Source organism: Castor canadensis, chromosome 3, assembly GCF_047511655.1.
Source record: "Castor canadensis chromosome 3, mCasCan1.hap1v2, whole genome shotgun sequence".
Classification (NCBI taxonomy): domain Eukaryota; kingdom Metazoa; phylum Chordata; class Mammalia; order Rodentia; family Castoridae; genus Castor; species Castor canadensis.
This window is the reverse complement of record NC_133388.1, coordinates 10231446-10256593: the sequence shown is the minus strand read 5'-3', so window position 1 is coordinate 10256593 and position 25148 is coordinate 10231446. Positions and strand designations below refer to the sequence as shown.

Sequence of the window (25148 nt, the reverse complement as noted above, 5' to 3'; positions counted from 1 at the left end):
TGGATTGTTTTTCTATTTCTCTAAAAAAAAAGAAAAATGCCGTGGAGATTTTGTTTTGTTTTGGAGGTAATGGAGTTTGAACTGAGGTCCTTGAGCTTTTCAGGCAGGGTGCTTTGCCACTTGAGCCACACTCCAGCCTTTTCTGCTTTGGTTATTTTTCTAATATGGTCTTTGCATTTATGCTCAGGCCAGTCTGGAGTTGGTTCTCCTATTTATTTCCCTCTTGGCTGAAATGACAGGTGTGCTCCACTATGTCCAGTTATTGGCTGAGATGCGGTTTCACTAACTTTTTGCTCAGGTTGACCTTAAACTGTGATCTTCCTAATCTCTGCCTTCCAAGTGGCTGGGAGTACAGATGTGAGCTGCTGCCACCTGGCTTTTGTTTTGTTTTGAGATGGTGTCTCTTTGTATTGCCCAGGCTGTCTCAAACTTGGGCTCAGGTGATCCTCCTGCCTCAACCTCCTGAGTTGCAGGGAGTACAGGCATGTGTCATCGTACCTGCACCATTGGGATTTTGATAGGGTTTGCATTAAACTTGTACATTATTTTGCGTATATAGACAGATTAACAATAGTAAATCTTATAATCCACAAACAGATGTCTTTCCATTTATTTGTACCTTCTTTGATTTCTTTTAGCAGTCCTTTGTTATTTTCATTATACAACAAATTTAACTTCCTTGGTTAAATTTATTTCTAAAATTTTATCCTTTGTGATGCTATAGTAATGAGATTACTTAATTTCTTAATTTCCTTTTTGGTCATTGTTAGTATATAGAAATGGAACTGATTTTGTGTGTTTTTATATCTTATAGCTTTGCTAATATAGTTTATTAGTTTTATTAAGTTTTTATTTTTTGGTAGATTCTTTAGGGTTACCTATATATAGGATCCTGCAGTATGCAAATAGATATAGTTTTACATCTTCTTTTGCAATTTGAATTCCTAATTTTCTTTCCTAACTATTCTGACCAGCACTTTAATTACTATGTGGAATATAAGAGTTAATGTCATAAACCAGCTGGCTGGGGTCTTTCTGTTCTGTCCAGATAGAAATTGTGGGGAAGCAAGGAGAAGTTCCTTCAGTTATTCCTAGTCCTTAGCAAGCAATAGGAGTGAATGACAGCAGTTAGCAGTGGTCGGTCCTGGGCCTTTGACAGTTAGAGTGGTAGTACTGGGTTCCAGCTAGGGCAGCAGCAGAGGGCCTTGGGGATCAGCTGGAAGCCTGAAGTGTTAGATCTTTTACTCCTCCAGCCAGGACCTACAGCATGAGGTGTCTCTCTGCTGAGGATCCTGTTCAACCATGTCAATTTTCACTTTCAGTTGCCACTGCTTGCCCTAATCTGCTGTCTGCCCTTTGCTGCTTTCTCCTCCATTGCCAAGGCCTAATTAGCTTCTGAGGCAAGCCCCTGCTCCTGCTGCTGTGGGCAGTTGCTGATGTTTCTGCCACCATGTGAGGCCCTTGCTCCATCTCTTGCTGGGATGTCTCTGGCTGCCCTACCAGTGTCCTCACCTCTGCTACAGGCCCTGATGTCATTCCTGTGATGGCTTCCATGGGAACCACTTCTTGACATTGTTGCTACTCTGCTTGTGCTGCTGCTGCTGCTGTTCTTGTCTTCTTTGTGTTACCAGCTCAGCCACTGTACTAATGATGAGAATCAAAAGTAGGCAAGGCAGACCATTCAATACAAGTCTTTATTGGACCTGCTATTGCAACACCAGGGGGAAGCATAGTAGGGTTTCTTCTGGCTTGTTCACAAAATAAGCTGAGTAGCCTGTTTATATAGACAGAAGGGGTTGTGATAAGGATGTTTGCACCAATCATAGCATAGTCCCTGTCATCAGTCATGACAGTCTTTTATGCAAATGAAAGACTATTTGCACAAGTCACAGGTCTTTCCCTGAGCCACCAGAGGACAGAAGTACTTGGTCCTCATTGGCCTGGGTGGAAATGGCTTCAGGTTCATCTATAATTCACTGATGCTTGTGTGGTAGCAAAAGTTTGGTGCAGGCTACTTGCTGGGGCAGGCTTTCAGGAGCTGGAGTCATGCTTTGGGTTCAGAACTGACAGTGCTGGCATGAGGACAGTCCAGCTGCCTGGCTAGTAGTCTTTTCAGTCAAGTCAGCTAGGTCCCAGGGGAAGGGGATAACAGGTGTCAATTAAGAAGTCAGCCTTCCCCAGGCTCTAACATCTCAGCATATTTAAAAGAAAAATAAACTTTCAAAAGGGTGCTTATAACAAAGGCTTATCAGTGATGTGCTTAAATGTGTTTAACAGTGCTCTAACAATGCATAACTCCTGCCTCGGTGCTAGGTGCTATGCCTGAGGAAGAGGTGAGACCCTACCTTCTGTTTCAGTGAGAGTGGGTCTAGTTCTTGACCTTAAGGGGAAAGCTTTTAGTCTTTCACCATGGTGGATGATGTTAGCTATCGCTTTTCGTATATTGCTTTTACTACATTGATATAGTTTCCTCTATTTCTAGTTTATTGAGTATTGCTAATCATGAAAGTTATTGAATTTTGTCATGTGCTTTCTTTTTTTTTTAACCAACTGAGATGATCATGTAGCTTTTTATCCTCCATTCTATGAATGTGGTATATTATATTCATTAATTTTTGAATGTTGAACCATCCTTACATTCTAAATGTACATTTATTCTTATGATATAAGTCGTAATTTTTAAATCAGTCTGCTGGTATTCTGTTGAGTTCTTTTTCATCAGTAATCACCATAGGTATTGGTTTGTTTTCTTGTGTTTTTGTCTGGTTTGGGTATTAGAATAATACTGGCCTCATAGAATGAATTCGGGAATGTTCCGTAATCTTTAGTTCTTTTGAAGAGTTTGGGAGTGTTATTAATGCTACATTGTTGTTGTCACTACAGTTCTCCAGTGAAGCCATTTGTTCTGGGCTTTTGTTTGTTGGGAAGTTTTTTATTACTGCTTTAATCTCCTTATTAATTATGGATCTTGTTCAAATTTTTAGTTTTTTCATGAGTTAGCTTGGTAGATTATATGTTTCTAGGAATTTATCTGTTCCCTCTAGGTTATCCAACTTTTTAGTCTATTATCGTTCATAGTATTCTCTATTTCTGTGATCAGTTACAATATCCCCTTTAATTTATAATTGTAGTTATTTGAATCTTTTTTTATTCTCACTAAGAGTTTGTCAATTTTGAACTTAAAAAAAAAACAACCCAAATTCTTGGTTTCATTGATTTTGTTTTGTTTAGTTCTTTGAGATAAGATCTTGCTGCATATCCCAGATTGTCTTTGAAGACCCTCCTGCTCCCCGCCCCCAAGTACAGGGATTATAGATGTGCACCCCCACACCTGGCTGGTTTCATTGATTTTTTTTTAAAGATTGTTCTCTGTTTCATTTATCTCTGCTCTAATCTTACATTCATCTACTAACTCTTGTTTTAGTTTGATCTTTTTCTGGCGTCAAAGTGCAAAGTTCTTTGCACCTTTGAGGTACAAGGTTAGATTATTGATTTGAGATTTTTTTTTTCTTTTTGCAATACTGTGGTTTGAACTCAGGGTTTCATGTTTTCTAGGCCAAGGCCCCAGCCTTTTTTTTTTTCTTTGCTTTAGATATTTTTCAGATAGGGTCTTCTGTTTTTACCCATGGCTGACCTTAGACTACAGTCCATCCACTTATACCTCCCTCATAGCTGGGACCACAGGTCTGTATCACCATGTCCAGCTTGTTTGTTAAGTTGGGGTCTCAATAACTTTTTGCTCTAGTTTGCCTCAATCACTTTTTGCTCTAGTTTGCCTCAATCCACAATCCTCCCAGTCTCTGTCTCCCGAGTAACTGGGATTACAGTCATATACTGCCATACCTGGTGATATATTCTTTTTAATATAAGCATATTGCTATAAACTTCCTTCTTAAGACTGAATTTTCAGCATCTCACAAATTTTGGTATATTGAATTGTAATTTTCACTTGTCTTCAGATATTTTCTCACTTCCGTTATGATTTCTTTTTTGGCTGAATCATTTAAGAGTTGTTTAATGTCCACATATATGTGGATTTTACTGTTTTCTTTCTGCTGTTGATTTCTAATTTCATTCCGTTATGTTGGGAGGAGATATTTTGTACGATTTTAGTGTTCTTAAAACTTTTTTTTTTTATGTCCTAACATGTGGTCTATCTTGGGGAATGTTGTGTGTAATTTGTCATGTAAGACAGGTTCACTTGTACTTGTTTACCAACTTGTCTGAGTCCACTTCATTAGACTTAGACATACACACACATTACACGAACCAGGTTTATCGGCAGCAAAGGACAGCAGAAGCTTAGGATTCATTGAGAACCAATGTCTCGGGCTGAGAAAAGCTGCCTGAGGCAGATGGAATTTTGTCTTTGTGTGCTCCACTTGCACTGAAGTTGAGGACCCAGAAAGCAGCATACCTTGGGTTTTATAGCCTAGGGTTTTAGGACACATCAGACTAAGCATTGATAAACATCTTGTTGTAGGGGTAGACTAACAGTGCCCAAGCTCTCCTAGCCAGTTCCTCCCTTACTGCAAGATGGTGCATTCCCAGTACACTGTACAGTTATCCTTGAGAACTACAGGTAAGAACAGGAAGACAACTAGGTTAGTCCAAGGCTACTTGGAGAATTGTCCAACTTGCTGTTCTTTGATAGAGTGTTCCATATATATGTCTGTTAGGTCCAGTTGGTCTATAGTATTGTTCAATTTCTCTCTTTCCTTATTGGTCTTCTTTATGGTTAGTTTATGGTACCAAAAGTGGAATCAAAATATTGAGGTCTCCAATCAGTTCTGTTGTTCTGTTAGTGTTTGCTTCATATATTTGGGATCTAATGTTAGGTATATTTATATTTATAATTATTCTGTATTCCTAGTGAATTCATATACTTATCATTACGTAATGCCCTTCTTATGATAGTTTTGACGTATAGTCTGTTTTCTCTGATGTAATTATGGCCACTGTTGCTCTCTTTAGCTTTTTTTCTTTTTTTGTGGGACTGGAGTTTGAACTCAGGACTTCACACTTGCAAAGCAGGCACTATACCTCTTGAGCCACATTTCCTCTTTAGGTTCTTGTTTGTGTGGAATATCTTTTTTTATTATTTCACTTTCAGCCTAAGAATGACTTTAGATCTAAAATGAGTGTTTTGTAGATAGCAGATAGTTGGATCCTTTTTTTTTTAACCCACTCAGCTTTATCTTTTAAATGGAGAATTCAATCCACTTACATTTAAAATAATTACTGATTGGGAAAGATTTACTTACTGTTGGCATTTGGTTAATTGCTTTCTGTGAGTCTTACAACTTTTTTTTTGTCCCTCCTTTCCTCTCTTGCTGCCTTCTTTTGTGTTTTGCTGATTTTTTTTTTGTAGTGACATGTTTTGATTTCTTTCTCATTTCTTTTTATGTATTATCTATAAGTATTTCCTTTGTGGCTACCATTATAAATTCATAAATAAATCTTTAAGTTAAAACAATGTACTTTAAACTGATAACAACTTCAGTTGCATATGAAAACTTCACTCCTTTACATCTCTGTCACCCCCTTTGTATTATTTATGTAACAGATTACCTCTTTTTATTGCCTATCCATTAAAACAGATTTATAGCTACTTTTTATGTTTTGTTTAATTTTGTTTATTGTTATTATTTTGTGGTGATACTGGGAATTGAACTCAGGGCCTCATGCTTGCTAGGCAGTTCTCTACCACTTGAGCCATGTGCCCAGCTGAAGGTGTAGCTTAATCTTAGAGCACCTGTCTAACAAGCACAAGGCTCTGAATTAAAACCCCAGTGCTCCCCTCACCAAAAAAAGAGCATGTATCACCCATTTTGGTTTTTTTCTTTTATATAGGTTCTCATGTTTATCCCCAGGCCAGCCTGGACCATGATCTTCCTATTTATTCTTTCTGTGTAGTTGGGATGACAGCACACACCACCACATTTAGCTATTAGTTGAACTAACTTTTTGCCCAGGCTTATCTTGAATAACTATCCTTCCAATCTGTACCTCCGGAGTAACTGGGATTATAGACGTGAGCTACCAGAGCCTAGCCTATGTATTGGTTTTTAAATTCTATACCATATTTAAAAATATGTATGCATCTACATTACAATACTACAGAATTCTTTGTCTAATTTTCCTTGGGAGTTTTATATATTCATTTGGTTTTATGTTGCCATTTAGTGTCCTTTTCTTTCAACTTGAAGGACTTTGCTTTGCATTTCTTGTACAGCAGGTTTAATGTCATATTTTGTTTATCGGGGAAAGTCTAATTTCCTCTTCACTGAAGAATAGTTTCACTGCATGTAGTATTTTTGGTTAGTAAGGGTTTTTTCCTTTCATCACTTTGAATATGTCATCCTACTTTTTATGCTTTGGTTATTTTGTTGTTTATTATTATTATTATTCTTTTGTTGTGGTGGTGGTACTGGGTACTGGGAGTTGAACTCAGGGCCTCATGCCTGGTAGGCAGGTTTTCTACCACTTGAGCCATCTGCCCAGCTTGAATATGTCATCCTACTCCCTTCTACCCTGCCATGTTATGTTGCAAAATCCTTTGATAATCTTATAGGTGCTTGATTTTATATGATGAGCCTCTTCTTTTGCTGTTTTCAAGATTCTTTGTGACTTTTGACAGTTTGGTTATTATGTGTCTTAATGAGGACTCTTTGGACTTATTCCGGTTGAAGTGTGTTGAGTTTCTTGAATTCGTGTATCAGTTGCTCTCCTCAGATTTGTTAGTTTTATTTCTTCAAATAGACTTCCCCCTTTCCTGTTTCTTCTCTTCATTTTTCTTCATTCTGTTTTCTTTTTTGCCAATCTCCTCTGTCCCCCCACCAACCTGCATTTCCCCCCCTCCCCCTGTTGCCTTTTGCACCAGGGTCTCTCTTTGTAGCCCAGGCTGACTTCTAACTTGTGATCTTGCTGCCTCAGTTTCTGAAGTGCTGGACATGCATCACCATGCCCAGCTTCTTTTCTGCCCTCTGACTCAATAATTTTAAACGTCTTGACATCAAGTTCTTCTGCTTAGTTAAATCTGCTTTTGAATCCCTCGAGTGAATTTTTCAGTTGGTTCTTCTTCATAGTTTTTCTTTGTTGATATTCTCATTTTGTTCACACAGTTTTCCCGATTTCTTTTAGTTGTCTATCTGTATTCTCGTAGTCCATTGAGCATCCATGTGGTGGCTATTTGGAATCCTTTGTTTAGTAATTCATGTATCTGTTTCTGTAAGGTTGACTTCTGGAAATTCAGTCTGTTCCTTTGATTGGGTCATGTTTTCCTGTTTCTTTTTCTTTTTTAAAATTTTTTTGGTGGTATGGGGTGTTGAACTCAGGACCTCACATTTGCTAGACAGAAGCTCTGCCACTTGAGCTTTACCCCGCACCCCTTTTTGCTTTGGTTATTTTTCAGATAGGGTCTCACTTTATGAGTGATCTCTAGGCTTGCCTGGACCACATCCTTCCTATTCACACTTCCTGCATAGCTGGGATGAAGGTGTGTACCACCACACCCAGCTTTTATTGGTTGAGATGGGGTCTCACAATCTTTTTGCCCAGATTGGCCTCAAACTGCTATCCTCTTGATCTTCACCTCCTGATCTCTGCTTCTTGAATAGCTAGGATTACAGGATTGGGACACACTACACCTGGCCTCCTGTTTCTTTTTATGCCTATTATCTTTGTTGGGACTTGGCCATTTGAAAAAAAAAAATGGCCTCTTTTCCCTGTCTGTATAATCTGATTTTGTACAGGGAGAGGCCTTTCCCAGTCATCCTTGCTAGTGATTCTGGAGACCTCTCAAGTATTTTCTGGGGATAGGTCTTTTCTGGGATTGTATGTGTAATCTCCTAGTTAAGGCTTGCCTGTTTCTACTCAGGACCCCCTTCCCTGCTACCCTGCCTGATTGCAGCACTACTGCCTCTCTGATGCTGTGGCAAGCCTTGGTATAGGAGTGGAGTGCCACCTTGTGTCTTTCTGTGGTACTGCATGTTCTCTTGTGCCAGAGCCTGAAGCAGTGAACTTTGTTCTCAGTGGCCCCTGTCCTGGCACTGGTTCCTGTCAGAGTTTAGATTTGAGAACACTTAATGTATGTTTTGCTTTTATTTTTTCCTCTCTAGGAGAAACTGAGATTTGGAAATAATCTCCTCAGATCTCTGGCTGTACTATGGGTGGGGCCATGGCAAGTAAATGTCATGAATTTTTTTGCCAGGCTTCAGTGAAGTTCTTGGCTTTCCCAGGCTGCCTAAATTTCTTGACTATTTTCTGGGTTTCTTTCATAGCAATTAGCCCCTCTGTTATTGTTAACTAGTCCCCATGGCAAAACAGAGTCTGGGGTTTTCTGTTCCACCATCACTCTGACCATAAATTCTCCAGTGCTCTCTGGTGAAGTAAGCTTTCTCTGGGAAATAACTTACTATCTTTCTGTAGTTTGTGAAAAAGTGATAAACTCAGAGCTCAAAAGTGCAGCTTCATAAGAAAACCTGAACTCTATTTCTCTATTAATGTAAATAATACAAACTCATATTTGGTGTACTTTTACATGCTAGACTCTATTCCAACTACTTAGTGTTCATCATATCATTTAATCTTTGCAGTAACCCCAGAGGTAGGTGGCATTATTGCTTTGTTTTTTTATGGGAAGAACCTGAGACACAGAGAGAGATAAAGCAGTTTGCCCATTTGGCTGGAAAATGTGGCTTTAACAGATCCCACATTTGAGAGTCACTGGACTGGAATGCTTAAAATTTCACAGCACAGAAATGACAGATACTTTATTTAATATGCCTAATAGATCTTCTGGATATTCTCCATCTTTGTTATCACATTTGTCTTTTAAAATTGCTTCCAAACCTAACCATCTAAGATTAACTCTTTTGGCATTTCTTGTATGGCTGATATAGATATATGACCACCCATTGAGTATTTCAAGCTTTGAGGGCATTAAGAAGCTGGAAGCAAAGGATAATGTAAATGTTTCATCATCTCAGTTCAGTTCCTTCTGTTCAGCTGTTCTTATGTGAAAGTCAAGGTGGTGGCCAAATGCAGGCTTATCCTTTATGTAGTCATGGTCAAGAGATTGAGGTGTATTTGTTGTTTGTTTGTTTGTGGTACTGGGCTTTGAACTCAGGGCCTTGCATTTGCTAGGCAGGTACTCTACCACTTGAGCCACTCTACCAGCCCTGGTAATTTATGCCAAATGGGCATAAGGTTTATGCTCAGGGACCATTGACCAGAATGAATGATTTTGATTCTGGGAGAGGAATGGATTAGAACAAAGAGGATATGGGGAAGAGGAAGAAGGATAGAGTTGTTAACCAAATGGAGATAGGTTTGAAGTCAGTGTTTTGGGGAACGGGGTGAAGAGAGCATGAGGCTTGGATTCTGGGGAGCTAGATTCTAGCCCTAGTTTTGTGTGACTTCTCTGGTGAATCATTTTCTCTCTTTGAACTTTGTTGTTACTATTTATTTAACAACAAGCTGAGGACGGAACAAGCAGAGAACTGAACTGAACTAAATGATGCCTGTTCAATTTGATGTTCTTTGTTCTATGGATCTAAATCAGGAGGAAAGACCTATATAGGGTGCTGGACAGAACTTAGTGAGACAGTAAATATAAGTATCTCCTTTTCTTGGTTGGTTGTTTTAGGGAGTAGTGATTCTAATGTAAGTAAACTCCACTCTCATTTTCTGGTATCAGCCTCTAGCTCTACTCTTGATTAAGTAAGGCTAAAGTGCAGTTTTTCTCTCCCCTACCTCAGTTTGCCTAAAGAGAAGTACAATATTCAGTCCCTTTCTGTCATCAAGCATGATTGGAAATTCAAGATTTGACTTTGATCAAGTCATTTAACCTCTTGGATCCATAGCTTCCCATCTATAAAATAGGCATTCTAATCCCTGCCTTGCCTACTTTAGTAGGTGGTTTTTTAGTCATAGGAAACACTGTATGAGAAATGCCATCAAAGAATGTTACAAATTTTACATATTGTGTGGAGGGAACCTGGACATGCTGTTTATATAAGGATTTCAACGGATGGTGCCTCAGATAAGTTAGTACTTCCTCTTAAACAGCTGAAGGAAGGGAGGATTGCTATCTTGATCATCAGAACAAAACCAAAGTCACAGCCACCCAGCACTTGTGCCAGCTAGTTTATTTAGTGCCAGGTAGTCAGAACAATGAGCTAACTTGGACTGGGGTTTTTGGGAGGCAAATAATTCCAATCAAATCAAGGCAGGCTTTATTTTTAGGTATATAAAGATCAGACTATACTGGGGAAACCTCATAAAGTTCAGCCAGTCATTACTAATTAATAAAATCTCATGTTTATTAGATTTTAAAGAGTGCCTAAGTTTAGTTTATTAGATCCAAGAGGCTACAAAGTAAACTGACATAAACCCCTGCAATAATCATAGTAAGTCTTCTTTGTTCTGTTACTACACTATGTTTATAATATACAAAGAGCTTTTACATAGTTATCACAGTATCCAGGAAGTAGATAAATATTCTTATTCTATAGATGGGAAAACGGAGACTCAGAGAACACCTTGTCCAATGTAACATACTTTGTTATTGGCAAACCTAGGACTTGGAAGAGAAGAAGAACTAGATTTTATTGAACTTTTTTAGGGGGGAGGTTGGAGGTACAGCACTTGCTAGGCAGAGGCTCTACCACTTGAGCCACTCCACCAGCCCAGATCTTATTGAACTTTTGCTAAATGCAAATTGCTTCAATGTTGACTGTCTCCTCTAGTCCAAGTAATAGTTTTATGAATTGTTCTTATCCATTTTATATTAGACAACTGAGGATCAGATGGGTTAAAAGTAAAGTATTCAGGATTAACATCCAGGAAGTAATGGAGCTGACATTTATATCCTGCTGTGTTTGGTTCTAAAACTCAATACTGCTATACTGTATGGCCTGTCAATTTATTTGTTCCTTCATTTCTTCAAAAAATTTATTACATGCCTGACAATGTTCTAGGTCTAGAATTTTATTCTTAACTTCCTGCTTTTACTTCTTATGGATCTATAATTTGAGATACTGCTTATCGCTTTACTTTAATGCTGTTGGAATAGAGGAATGTGTTCAGTTTATAAGTGTTCTTGTTTATGTGCTGGGAGAAAGTGCACACATATGTATACTTGTATTTACTTATTGAAGTGTTACTGGAACCATACTTGTTCATTGTACAAATTTAGCAATAATAAAAGTATAAAAAATAAAGAACAGTCACCTGACATGTTTTAGAGATAAGTCATCATTAACATTCTGTTAGCTAATATGCTTTCAAACATCTTCTTTTATACAGATATATATACCTAAAAGCATAATACTGAATAGCTGTTTTTACTCATTACTATGTACTTGCTCTGCACTGAGCAGTTTCATGTGCATTTATATGATTTGGTTCTCACAAAAACCCTTGTGAATTACATAACATTGATTAGAAGGAAACTGATATTTAATACATGAAGTAATTTGCCCAAGGTGAAGTAGTGGCAAGGTCTCTGAGTATAAAAATCATGCTTATAACTGTTATGCTTTGTTGCCTAGAATATATATGATATTGCATAAATGAGAATATGTTGGATATGTTTTTCTATAGCTTTTTTGTTTGATTTGTGAGATGCTTATTTTACAAGTCATAGTTATAATCCTCTATGATGTTTTTTACTCAACAATAGTAATGTGTTGTATGTAATGTGCTGTAGTTAATTATAACGTCTGGAACTCTGTTGTATATGTTTCGCTTTTTGCTATTTGAAGTCAGACATGAATGGACGTTTTTGCATCCCTTTGATCTCAACTTACTCTGCAGCAGTTCAGAGTATAGACCCTGTGAGGCAGCCTAAGATTGAGTGGGATTGGCTCTGCCACTTTTCAGCTATGTGATCCTGGGCAAATTTCTTTATCTACCTTAGTTTCTCTCTTGTAAAATGGGAAAAACTTTTTGCTAACTTTTTGCTGCTCCCCCAGAATTAAATCAGCTGATACTTGCGAAGTATGTGGAGAAGTATCTGGAGCATAATAATTGTAGAATAAATGTTAGCCTTTATCTATTGAAAGTGGTGTGTGATAGGGATTCTTCACCAACAGAAGACCTGATAAACATAGTGCTGGGTGCTGTCCTTTGAAGTTCCAGTTCTCTAAGTCTGGAGAGGGGTCTGAGAATATTTACCCTTAACAGACTCCCAGGTGACACTGATAGTAGAGGACCCACTTTTTTATTTATTTTGTTTTATATTGCGGATTGAACCCAGGACCTTGCATATGCAAGACAAGCATTCTATCACTTGAGCTACACTCCCAGCCCTCTTGTTTTTGAGACAGGGTCTCTGTACTACTTTTGTCCATGCTGGCCTTAAACTCACAATTCTCCTGCCTCAGACTCCTGAGCACCTGGGATTAGTGGCCCCCATTTTTAAAAAAATTATTACTGTATTATTAATTGTATGACATTTCCTTGCATGCATATAATATACTTTGATCATATTCATCCCCTGTATTACTCTTCCTTATCCCCTGTCCTCTTACCCCTTTTCCATTCCCCTTCCAACTCCCCAGTATGGACCCCACTTTTGAGAGCCACTGGTGTCAAGGAAAAGCACTTAAGTTAGAAACCAGAGAAATTAGAGATGCTTTCATCTCTGACAGCAGTTGTATGACACTAGGCAAGATGTTGTGTTTTTTTCTTTCCTTGGCTAAAGTGGAGATCAGACTGATGTTTTTCTTAGGTCACTTCCCACATTAATGAAATCTATGAAGCCCTACAAAGTTTATGGTTTTCAAGGTCTGATTCATTCAGTTCTTGCTCAGGCATGTGAAGGCATGCATTCCTTTATTCTCCTTTTCCTTTCTTTGATTTAATCAGTACTTGCTTTGGGGCCTAATGATGAGTTGAAAAGTTTGAGAACGAGGCATAGAAAATAATCACATATTCAGTTTTCTTCACATTCATGAGAATATATCTTTTGAAAAAAACTTCAGTTCCAAATATAGTCAGCCACCTAACAAATCCCAGAGTGGTCTTAATCAAATCGTCCTTAATCCCTGTTAATTTAAACACCATGGTAATAGGTTGGGTGTTGGGATTTTTTTGTAAAAAGGAATGTAAACAACACTACAAGACTGGAGGAGAAGAAATGCAAATAGAACTCTTTGGAAACTAAGAAGCAGTGCTGTTTTGGATGAGGAAAAACACTACCTTGTATGTTTTAGTAGGAAATCAGAAACAGAGAAGGTCTGATTATCAGAAATGAAATGTGAGAAAGAAAAACTAGCTTACTGAGGGAATGAAACATTTATCTAGTGCAGAACTTGTCAAATTACAACTCTGGCATATATTCACGCAATTTCATTATCATGGTATCTGCCTTCCTTTGTTTAACTCCAGCAGTCAGAACATGCTTTAAGTGAAGGTTGTCCTTTTAGTGCTTGTAAATAGGTAGTAAACTTAAGTATTACTACTTTTCTTTTCTTCTTTTTCTTTTTTTTTTTTTTTTAAGACAGGGGTCTCACTATGTAGCACAAGCTGGCTTTGAACTTTGTTTGCATAGCCCAGGTTGGCCTCAAACTGGTCGTCCTCTTACCTCTGCCTCCTGAGTGCACACCCAGCAGACCTTACGTATTCAGAACTTAGGAATTATTACTGTCTTCAGTGGCACTCTAGGTGCCTCAGATCTGTGTGGTCTGATTGTAAGTGTACATATTTATATCTCTCCTTGACTTCTTTACCTTCAAAATAAAAATATCTTGCCTAGTATAGTGGCATGTGCCTGCAGTCCCAGCTACTGGGAAGGCTGAGGTAGGATGATCACTTGAGCCCACAAATTTGAGACCGGGGGCAACATAGTGAGACGCCCCCCCAACTCATCCAAACAAATAAACAAACAAAAATATCTTCATCCTTGCCTTGCTAGTATATACTTGAAATTGTCATCATGTTCTTTCATTTGGTCTCCATTTGTTTTTGTGGGGGTGTGGGGGGAGAGGAGGGGTTTCAACTCAGGGCCTTGTTCCTGGTAGGCAGGTACTATATCACTTGAACCATACCCCTAGCCCTTTTTGCTTTAGTTATTTTTTTAAGTAAGGTTCTCTTGCTTATACTCTAGCTGGCCTGGACCGTGATCTTCCTATTTATGCTTCCTACATAGCTGGGATGAGAGGGGCTTTCCACCATGGCCCGCTTTTATTTGTTGAGAAGGGGTACATACTTTTTGCCCAGATTGGCCTTGAACTGAGATCCTTCCAATCTCTTCCTCCCAAGTTGATAGGATTTACAGGTGTGAGCCACCATGCCCAGCCTGGTCTCCATTTCTAAAGACTCTCACTGGCCTGGTCCCAGAATTTCTGTTCCTTACTTGGTTTCTTAAAAGGCACTTAACCATGCCACAGCCTTTGGAATCCATTTGTTTGTTTATTCATTCATTGTAATTCCATAGGATTTTCACAAGTAAAAGATATGAATGAGGCAGAAGCAAAAATGGGTCAGATGGGAAAGAACTCCTTAGTAACAAGTTCATTGGAATGGATAATAAACCATGATTAGCTATTTTAAATATACTTTAGAAAAGTTACCCAAAAGTTGCAGAAAGGCAAAAAAAAAAAAATTATTGTGTGCCCTTTCAGTATCACTGGAGCATTGTCTCTCACCAAAAGGACATAAACATTCTCAGAGAACGTAATAACTATTTGGCTTACTTTTGATTAGCTTTAGGCTCTATAAAGTTGGATGTTGGGTTGTAGAAGACTGACAAGTTAAAAGTGATTTTTGCCCACATAGAGGTCTAAATTATTTCTCTTTAGTAGAAAAAATAAACCCCAAGGTTACGGTTTTTTTGCTCTTAGGATATTAACCAGTTTTGTATCCAACTTTGCAAGATTATCACAGCATTTCTTTTTCCAATGATGATCTATATATTTCTTGTGTTACCCTTGAAGCAGCTTTACTTTCTTTATGGTTCCTTCATTAATAAGTTAAATTAATCTTTTAGCACATGCATATTGTATTTTTGTGAGTTATTAGACTTTTTCACAGAAATTTATATATATTGGGCATGTTGACTGAGACTATTGCCCTAGAGCTGGTGTTCAGCTTAACTGACTTTGAATCCTTTTGGCTCCACATTCCTGTAGTTCTGGCCAGTTATCTAAATTCTCTTGGTCACTTGGATAGTAAGTCACATTTATGGATCATATAATGATATATGACCTAGATGAAGACATAAAACACCTACCTTATCAAGATCTGGAAGACACAAGATGAAAAGGAATGATTTCTTTTGTTTTTAGTAATAATGCTGTTTTTGACTTGTATAGCACTTAAAGTTTACAAAAACTGGCATACCCATTATTGTATTCAAGCCTCATGATTTCTATGTGAGGGAACAAGGATACACTGACATGCTGAGTGACTTGCTTAAGGGTATTTAGCTGGTAAAGAATGAATCAGGGATCACAGCTCAGCTATTCCCACTCCAAGATAATTCAGAAACTGAATTATAGAACTAAGGTGCAAAAAGATACTGAGAATTGGGATGTAGCTCAGTGGTATATCCCTGCCTAGTGTATGTGATGCCCTGAGTTCCAGCCTGCACTGCCAACAAACAAACAAAACAGAACTTCGAGTCGAAGCAGAAAAAAACAAAAACAAAAACCAACATAATTAGTAAATAGAAAATCCTGTGCCACAGCTTTAGATACCTGGCATCATGATTTGTCATTGTTATCATTTTAGTTTTTTTGATACATGCAGTATGTTACATTTGCATTGCTGTGACAAAACATGTGAGAGAATCAACTTACAAGGCTCACAGTTTCAGACCATGTTCACTTGACGCTATTGCCTGTGGGTCTGTGGGGAGACAAAACATCATGATGTGGAGTGCTTGATGGAGAATGCTGCTTATTACTTCATGGAGGCTGGGAAATGAGAGAGAAGGGGAGGGAGGAAGGGACTGGGGTACCAATATTCCCCTCAAGGGTATGCCCTCATGACCTAACTTCCTTCCACTAGACTCTCACTTCTTGAAGGTTCTATCAACAACTAATAGCACCACAGACCATGACCAAGCCTTCAACGTATGGCCTTTGGGGACAGCTCTGATCTAAACCATGATGTTCTGCCCCTAACCCCAGAGGCTTATGTTCATTTCATTATGCAAATTGCATTTAATCTGTCCAAGAGTTCCCAATATCATAACAGGTCCAACTTTGCTCAAAAGTTCAAAGTCCAGGGTGTCTCTGAGGTTCAAGACAAATTTTTAGCTATGAGTCACTCTAAAAATGAAAAGAACACTACTGCAGGAATGTAAGGGAGGCCACAAGTTCTGTTTCAAAGCAGCTTTGAGCCTGCTAAGTTGGCACCATGAGTAAAGCATACCCTCCTGAGCTAATAAAATTTATGGACAAGAAGTTATCACTGAAATTCAATGGTGGCAGACATGTCCAAGGAATATTGCGGGGATGTGATCCCTTCATGAATCTTGCAATAGATGAATGTGTGGAGACGGTAGCTAGTGGGCAACAGAGCAATACTGGAATGGTGGTAATGTGAGGAAATAGTACCATCATGTTAGAAGCCTTGGAACAAGTTTAAATTATGACTGTTCAGCAGAGAAATCCACATTCCCTCTCCAAAGGGCCTGTTTCACTATGAAGTAAAAATTGGGTCATGTACATTTTCATACTAAACTTTTGTTAAATAAATGTTTGTAATAGTCAAAAAAATCAAAAGAACAAGTTAGGTACTTCTAAGATACAGTGACACAAGGTAAACATTCCCATTTCCAAAGGGAGAAATAGGTACAGAAAGGTGGGATTAGATCTAAGCAAGACTGAAATCCAGCAGGGAAAGCAGTAAATACTGTAGCTTCATATCTAACATCTGGGAAACATGGTAGTGGAATGTGACTTCCAAAGGCTTGGGCAGTGCCACCCCTATGGCCTTGCTGGCTGTAGCCCACATGGTCTCTCTCTTTGGCTGCCTCTGAGATGTTCCACATTGGTGGCATCTCCAACATCCTGAGGTCTCCACTATAGCTCCAGCTTTGCACATTGCCCTGTCAGGGGTTGTCTGTGGGGACTCTCCTTCTTACGAATTGCCTGGCTTTTTTGGCTTTCTTTTGAAATCTGGGTGGAAGCCTCCATAACTCCTGAATTCTTCCACATCTGCAAAACCTGCATCAAATGGGAAATAGTAGAGTCTGCCATCAGCCTGAGCTATACCTGGGCCCACCAAAACCATGTTTGCTGCATTCTATAGGTGCCCAGACTGCTAACACAGAGAAACAAATCTGTTGTCCTGGTGTGAAGTATTTGTGATACTAAGGATCAAACCTATGGCTTTTTTTTTTTTTTTTTGAGAGAGAGAGTCTCATCACTACATAGTCCAGGCAAAGTCCTTCTGCCTTTGCCTCCCAAGTACTGAGATCGCAAACATACGCTACCATGCCTGGTTCATGGCTTCTTTTTTAATGGCACTAATCTTTTTAACAACCACACCCTCCTTGGTTGCAACTTTAAATGCACTCCTTTTCAAGCTAAAGTACAAGTTTTTCAAATCTTTCCACTCTGTTTTCTGCTCCTGATTCTCACTATAAAACAGTCAGCAATTCCCTGAATTCTGTGCTGCCTTGAAATATCCTCTGCCAGCTTAATTTTTCCATCCACTTTAAACACAGCCTCCCACAGAGTCTCAGGGCATAGACAGAATGTAGACAAGTTCTTTGCCAGAATGTTATACAAATGACCTCTAGTCCAATTCCCAAAGTCCTTATTTCCTTTTGAAACCTCATCAGCACAGCATTTGCTGTCCACATTCCTATCCTGATCTGGCGTTCTGAACTCCTACCAGAATTGACAATTAAGTTCTGATTATAGAGTCTTAGGCTTTCTCTAATCTGTTTCTCTAAACTTTTCCATGTTACTCCTGCAAACTAATTCCAAAAGCTTCTGAATCATATCATCAGGTATAGTTACAATAGTGATTCCTCTTCTGGTACCAGTTTTCTTTGTCACCTTTCCATCACTGTGACAGAAGTGCCTGAGATAATCAACTTATAAGGAGGAAGGATTTATTTTGGCTCACAGTTTCAGAGGTTTCAGTCCATGGTTAAGTGGCTAACTGGCTTTGGGCTAGATGCAGCACAGTACATCATGGTAGAAGCACATGACTGCTCATATCATGGATGCTAGGAAGAAAAGAAAAAAAAGAGGAGGGGGAAGCAGGCCAGTGCCCTTTAAGAGCACATCCCAGAGTGACCTGACTTCTTTCCAGCAGGCTCCACCTCCTAAAGGTGCCACCACTTCCTAATATCACCATGGGCTGGTGACCAGCCTTAAGTATATGCACCTTTGGGATGCACTTAAGACCCAGACCATAACATGGGCTCTGTTCCTAACTGTTGGAAAGACCTGAATCATGTCTTTAGCTTCTTTGACTTCCTTCCCCTCTCAGGAATAGAGCAGCAGTACTAGCCTCATAGCAGGTGTCAAGTAAATGTTTCCTGATTGGTTATATATATCATGTAGAGCAGATTGTGTGTGTGAGTGTGAGTGTGATTTTATCTTCTTGATTCTCCCTCTGTTCCTAGAAGGATTTTATTACGTCATGGTGACACTGGAGCATCTATAATTGGTCACTTAAAAGGATAATCCTTCTTATTATTTTATGCTTGCACTAAAAAGAGGACTGTTGACTTAATCCAGTTTCATCTTCTTATGAAATCTCTTAAGTCTACAAACCTCTGATTAACTCACCAGATGAATAATGCTGTGTGCCAGGCCATGGGACAGAATGATAAAGATGAGACATGGTCCTTCCTTTCTTGGGGCTTATACTTCCTTTGGCTTATGGTGCTAGTGGTATTCTTAGTTTTTCTAGGAATATTTAGAAATATCTCCAGTCTTCATTAGTAATCTAAGAACCACTTGAAACAATTGAATTATGAGAAAGAATATCTCTAGCATATGTCTGAAATTAAGCTTCTGTCTTCTCTGCTACTGGGAACTGAGTCTAGACTCTATTATCTCTTATCTGAACTTCTGCACTAGCTTATAACTGGGCTCCCTGCTTCCATTTTCCTTTTAAAAAAGAAAATCAGATCACATCCACTCCCCCACTTCATATACACACACTTCCCATTGGTTTCCATGGCTGGGAAAGCCCTATATACTTTGCTGTATTCTTGGCCACTCTCCTCCTTACCTTGTCTATTGCACACATATCATGTGAGCATGCCAAGCTCTTCCCTTCCTCTCATGATCTTTTCCCCTCTGTTTGCACAACTGGACCCTTGTCATTCAAACCTCAGCCTGAATGTCAGTTCCTATTCTAAATTTGCTATCCTCCACTCACTCTTGTACATTGCCTATTTTATAATCTTTTTTCTTATTCATTTATCACCCGACTTCCTCACTAGAACATAACCACTGAAGCTGGGGATGGTGGCACATGTGTATGATCTCAGCACTTGGGAGGCTAAGACAGGGGATCCTGAGTTTGAGGCCAGCGCACGCTGTGTGGTGAGTCCCTGACTCAAAAAAAGAAAGAAAGAAAAAAGAATGTAATAATTGAAACTGTACACTTGAGTTTGTTCACTGATTTCTCTGTAGTACCTAGAATACTGTCCAGAACAAAGTAGACCTTTGTGTGTTTGTTGAGTGAATAAAGGATAATTTTAAATAAGTCTATAAGAGTATTTATTTGATGGAAGAGATCGTTGTAGACTGAAATGCAGAAATTATTACCAATAAACTCCTATTTTTGAACAGTGGTAAATTTAAAAATATATTCTACTTGTGTGTATTTATAGTAAAATGGTTCTTTTTGGTAATTTAAACAGATTTCTCAAAATAGAGATAGGAGATGATTTTATTTAAAACTTTATCACTGTAGAAGTTCAGTTGAACTATATTATTTGGGGAAAGATAGTTTAGTGTGAAGAAGTCACACATTTCTGATCAATTCAAGGGTTTAAAAAATTTTTTTCGAATGGTTAATTCAACTGGAATCCAAGGACGTTCAATGAATTCAAAACATTTTACACCAAAGACCTCCTATATATGTTTAGGAATGTTCTATGCCCCTGAAAGCTCAGATAGGACTAAAAACAAGGGTTAGTCGCTATTTCAAAATAGGAGAATTTTGGGCCCAAATTTATAATGTATTTCTCTTGAAGGTATATTCACATAGCAAGCATGCTGTTTTTTCTTGGATTGGGTGTATATTTCTGGGGATGAAGACTGATGTGTGATGGGGGTTATGGAAAGCTAAACTACTCAGGCTTCCCCTTCCATCTCCTCCATTCCTGTACCCAGTGGCTCCCATCCAGTCAGAAACCTGAGACATATATTGGACCACATTATCAGCATAAGACAATATGTGAGGTCTTTTTAAAATAGTGATTTCATAATAATTCCAGAGTTCTGGAGACCAGTATAGGCTGGTTTTGGTCAAGAGGAGAACTCAGTGGGACTTGGAATCATATCTATTAGCTACCATTGATTGTGGCACTGTGTGCCAGGCATTTCATCTCTGCAGCATCCTCACAAAATATGTGTTGTCTCCTCCCTTTAGTATGAAGAGACTGAGGCTTAGTCTGGTAAGAATTTGCTCCTGACTTCTCAAGTGGCTAGCAGTAGATCTGGAGTCAGAACACTTTCTTTCCATAACCAGTTAGGGAGGGAAGGCAGAAAGCATTGGGATTGGGGGATAAAGGAGAGCCGGAAGTGAATTTACATGGATTAGGGGCTAGCTCAGTGAGGAGATCACCTGACCACACTAGAGGGTACAGGTTGGTAAATGTGGAAGGTGGAGAGCACAGGATAGTCAGATTGTGGAGGAACTCAATGCTTAGCTAGAGAGGTGAGATTTTATTTTATAGACAGTGGAAAGGAACTATTGGGTTTTGAACTGGGTTGGTAACTGTGCACAGGCAGGGAGTGAGAAAGACAGGGAAGTGAGTAGGGTCTTAATTGGGGTGGCAGAAGTGAGACTAGCAAGAAGCCGGCTTCTGAGGATACTAGCAAGTACTTCTCATTACCACTCAGTCCCTTAGTCACAAGAAATACTTGGTTAGGCCATGAGAAGAGAATAGTATTTTTAGTCTTGACCATTACTGATTTCCATTTATGTCTCCTATTTCATCTCTACACAGCTCAGTAGTGAATGTGCATATCCATAAATGTCAGAATCACATTCTTCTTATACTTGATTGGCACACCAGACTGTGTTCATATGCTCAGTTCTTATTTTGTGGTATGTACATCATGGCTGTGTGCCTACAATCTAAGGAAATAGTTGCCAGGTCAAACCACAGGATATCAGAATCTGAAACTGTCCAAAGAAACTGTAATGAAATTGAGTACTAACAAATCAGAAATTCACTTTCTTGGAAAATTGCTACTTCATGTGAGAAGACATGTTGTTTGCAAAACTAAAGGGCATGTTATACCAAGGACACTTGTTTAAAATGTTCTCATTTAGCTTTTGCAAATTGTCAGGGACCCAGTGACATTTCCTATTAATGATTGTGTTTGTATCTAGCATTTTATATTTCTTCCTCTAGAGAAACTCTGGTAGCTTGTATGTCCCATGGCTGCAGAAGAATTTTCTGCCTTGACAACAGGGACTGCTCAGAAGCTTTTAGTCTTAAGAATGAGACTAGTAAGAGGAAAGGAATCCAGATTAACTAAGGCTGTGGGGGTTAGGGGAGGTTTGATAATTTGTAGCACAGAAAGCACCACAGAAAATCAGCTCTGACAGGGACTGCCAGAGCCATGTAGGCCAGGGGTCTTCAAGGCTGAGCCTAGGCCTGTCCCTCAGGAAAAAGGGGAAGCCTCACAGCAGGGACTATAGGACTCTTACCCCTTCTTCAGCCAGAACCTTTCTACTTTTATCAGGTTTTATATTAGGGCTGCAATGGAAGTGTTATTTTAAAAACAAACTGCTAAAAAATTAATAGCTGCCTCTTCTGGTACAAAGTGGGAAAAAAAGTCCCAGAGTAGGAACTTGCATTGTCTGAGCCTTGGGTCCTTGGTAGATGACCTGGAATGACTTTTAAATTTTTTTTCTGGCACTGGGCATCATGCTTACTAGACAGGCACTCTTACTTCTTGAGCCAATCCACCAACACCTCCTTCCCTTTTTTCTTTAACATCGTGTAGTCACAGAAGTGCCCTTTTAGGCTCTATTCTGGAGAAGATTGGAGCTATTAGAACTCTTGGACCTCACTTTGGTTTCCTATTTCTGACACTTTGGTGTGAGTAATAATCCAGGATCTACCTAGCCATTAAGGATACTCCTCTTCCCATTTGGGTCCCAATGCCATATCAACTTAGGTTTCTACCCCTTACTTCCTGTGCATTTAAGACAATTTTTTAGCCTTTAGAAACAAATTGCCTGGCCATAAACTCTGGGAATTAACCAGGCCAGCTGGATAAAATAGTCCAAATGTATGGCAGTATCCCAGCCCTTGGTGCTGACAGTTCAGTCAATAAGTCTTCTACTGAAGGCATCCTGAGCCAGTTGAATCAGTGGTGTTGGGACGAACAGTAGGACATGTTGGAGTTTGACCAACCAACATCTAAATCATTGTTCCTCCACTTACACCTATTCAGTGTTGGACAAGTTAGTTGACCACATTGTCCCTTGTTTCTTTATTAGTTAATTAGGGAATCTTACAAAATTATATCTAAAATAAACTTGGTCTCGTTATTGGCTTAAGACGATAATTTTGAGTCACTGGCAGAAAACAGGTGCAGGATCCAGAGGTCCTCCATCCCACTAAGCTTCTGCCACAAGTGCACACATTTTTTTCCTTGTCATTATTTTCTAAATAATACAATATAACAAGTATTTACATAGCATTTACATTGTTATTACATAATGTTGGGTATTAATAGATAAACTTATGGAAGATAAAGTACATGGGAAAGTGTGTGTGGATATATGTAAACAGTATGCTATTTTTTATAAGTGACTTGAGCATCTGCAGATTTTGGCATCCATGGGGGGACCCAATCTCCCACAGATACAGAGGGACAATATTTATATGAGAATCACAGGGTGGAAATATTTGCCCCTTCCCCCTAAATTAAATGAACAGACAGATCACTTCTGAAAAGAGGTAGCCTCTCCATGAAGAAGAGCCATGGAATAGTCAGAGTTGTCCAGTGAGAGACTGTCCTGTGGGATGATAAAGATGACAAAGAATGTTTATTTAATTTTGTATGCTTTATAAGAACTTTGACGTTCCTGCCTTACTGGCTCCTTACAGCAATCCCAGGAGAGATGCATAGGCAGTATCCATATTACTGCAGCTTTACCTGTGGGGACAGTAAGGCTCAGAGAATTTAAGTAGCTTGTCAGCAATCAAAGAGTTAGTTAGTGGTAGATCTGGGATTTAAAACCAGGTTTTTTAATGATTCAGAATATCCTGTGTTTTTTGTTATAACTTGATTCTGTCAAGAAGCCACCATTACCAAAGGGTCTCAGGCAAAGACTTGTGAGAAATATTGTGGAAGGCATTCCTGATTAGCTTAGTTGATGGCTATATGGTTTGAGGGCCCAGGGGATTCCCCCAAATCTCTCTCACTTGTCAGTCTGCCCCATTTGGCCTTTATCACTGCATTTCTCTTAGTCAACCTCTGGACTCTCACTTCTCTGTGAGACAGAGATAATCACATGAAGATCATCGCCTTCATCGCAGACACCTTCATGATACCTATTCTAGATTGCTTTCTCTATATACAAAGCAGAGGCAAAAGGAAGTTCTTTCAGCAAACCCTTTTTGAATAATTCCTTTTAGTCAAGCTCTGTGCCAGGCACTGGCAATACAAAATGAATTTCATGTGAACACCACACTCTTAGGAACACCCAGGTGTATAGGAGAGGCAGGCAGAATACCATAATGCCAGGCAGTCCACAGCAGAGGAGAGAGCCAGTAACTGAGCTGGGATCAATAGTCCAGGCTCCTGGAGAGGCAGCAGCTGAGGCAACTGCATGGCAGCATATGTAGGGAGCAATAAAAACCTAGCCTATGTGCACCATGGACCCCACAAAGGAGGTTCTACCACAGTTAGGGAGCTATGAATGTCTGGCTGAATTTGGGGCTTTCTGAAGAGTTTTAATTGAAGAAGGAATTGGAGAAATAAGATGTTTTATGCCAGGCTGAGGTGTTTTTACTTAGCCTTGTGGACACCGAGGAACTAGTTTAGGGTTAAAACGGGGACATCAAAATCAGATTTGGAAAATTTGCTTTGGCAGATTTTGAAGGAAGAAAGGGATAAGGAAGTTCAGTTACTGACCCAAAAGTCTGGAAATGCTGAAGGCAAGAACTAAGTAGTGCCTGAAGGGAGGAGGGTCTGCCTCAAGGGACCTTTCACAAGTAGAATCACAATTAAACAACTGATTATATTTGCAAAAAAGTCGAGTGACTCATGTTTTTATTTGAGATTGTTCTCCCTAATTTTATAAAGATTTGCCACCCACATGCTGAAGATCCTCCTTCAAGGCAGGTATCAGAAAACAGACTCAGTTTACTGGCCAGATCTTGTCAGACTAGATTTACACACTGGTAAACATTTCCCTTTTTTGGCTGACATTTCATTTCCTTTTTCTTAACTTTTGTTCTGAAATTATTACTGTATTTTTGTACTTTAAGGAATTGATGAAAGGCTGGTGCATGCTGTGCACTTAATAAATGAATAATGAAATAAATTAGGTCACTAATCACAGTGGAGCTACAAGGTCATATTAGCCATGGCAAAATGGTGAACATAAATTGTGACTACGATTCTGGGGTAGCTTATATAGCCATACTAAAACAGTATGTGGTAGTGGATGGTACAATATTGGTTCAGAAGAATTTTTCAGTAATCTGGCTGGTGTGAAACGTAGCCTGGTTATCACTATACGCTGTGTTCATTTACAACATGGGTCATGCCTGATTTGTAGCAGCAAAAGCCACAGGAAGATGAGGTAATTAGCAGATCACATTGGAACAGGTTGCATTCTTATTCCTTTAAACCTTCTCCTCCCACCCCCAACCTATGCTATTCTAGTGGAGGACGGGATGTGTTACGTGATTTACCCAGGATCCCAGGCATGCCTTGGGTTCGACTTATTTCTCTAGACTAATCCAG

General features: G+C 39.1%; 1 protein-coding gene and 1 pseudogene across 1 annotated transcript in view; both read left to right on the top strand.

Moving 5' to 3' along the window:
- The window catches only part of Evl (Enah/Vasp-like), a 160030-nt gene that overhangs the window by 20551 nt on the left and 114331 nt on the right, over positions 1-25148 (top strand). The window lies entirely within an intron of this gene.
- On the top strand, positions 7727-25013 carry LOC141421481 (small nuclear ribonucleoprotein G pseudogene; annotated as a pseudogene).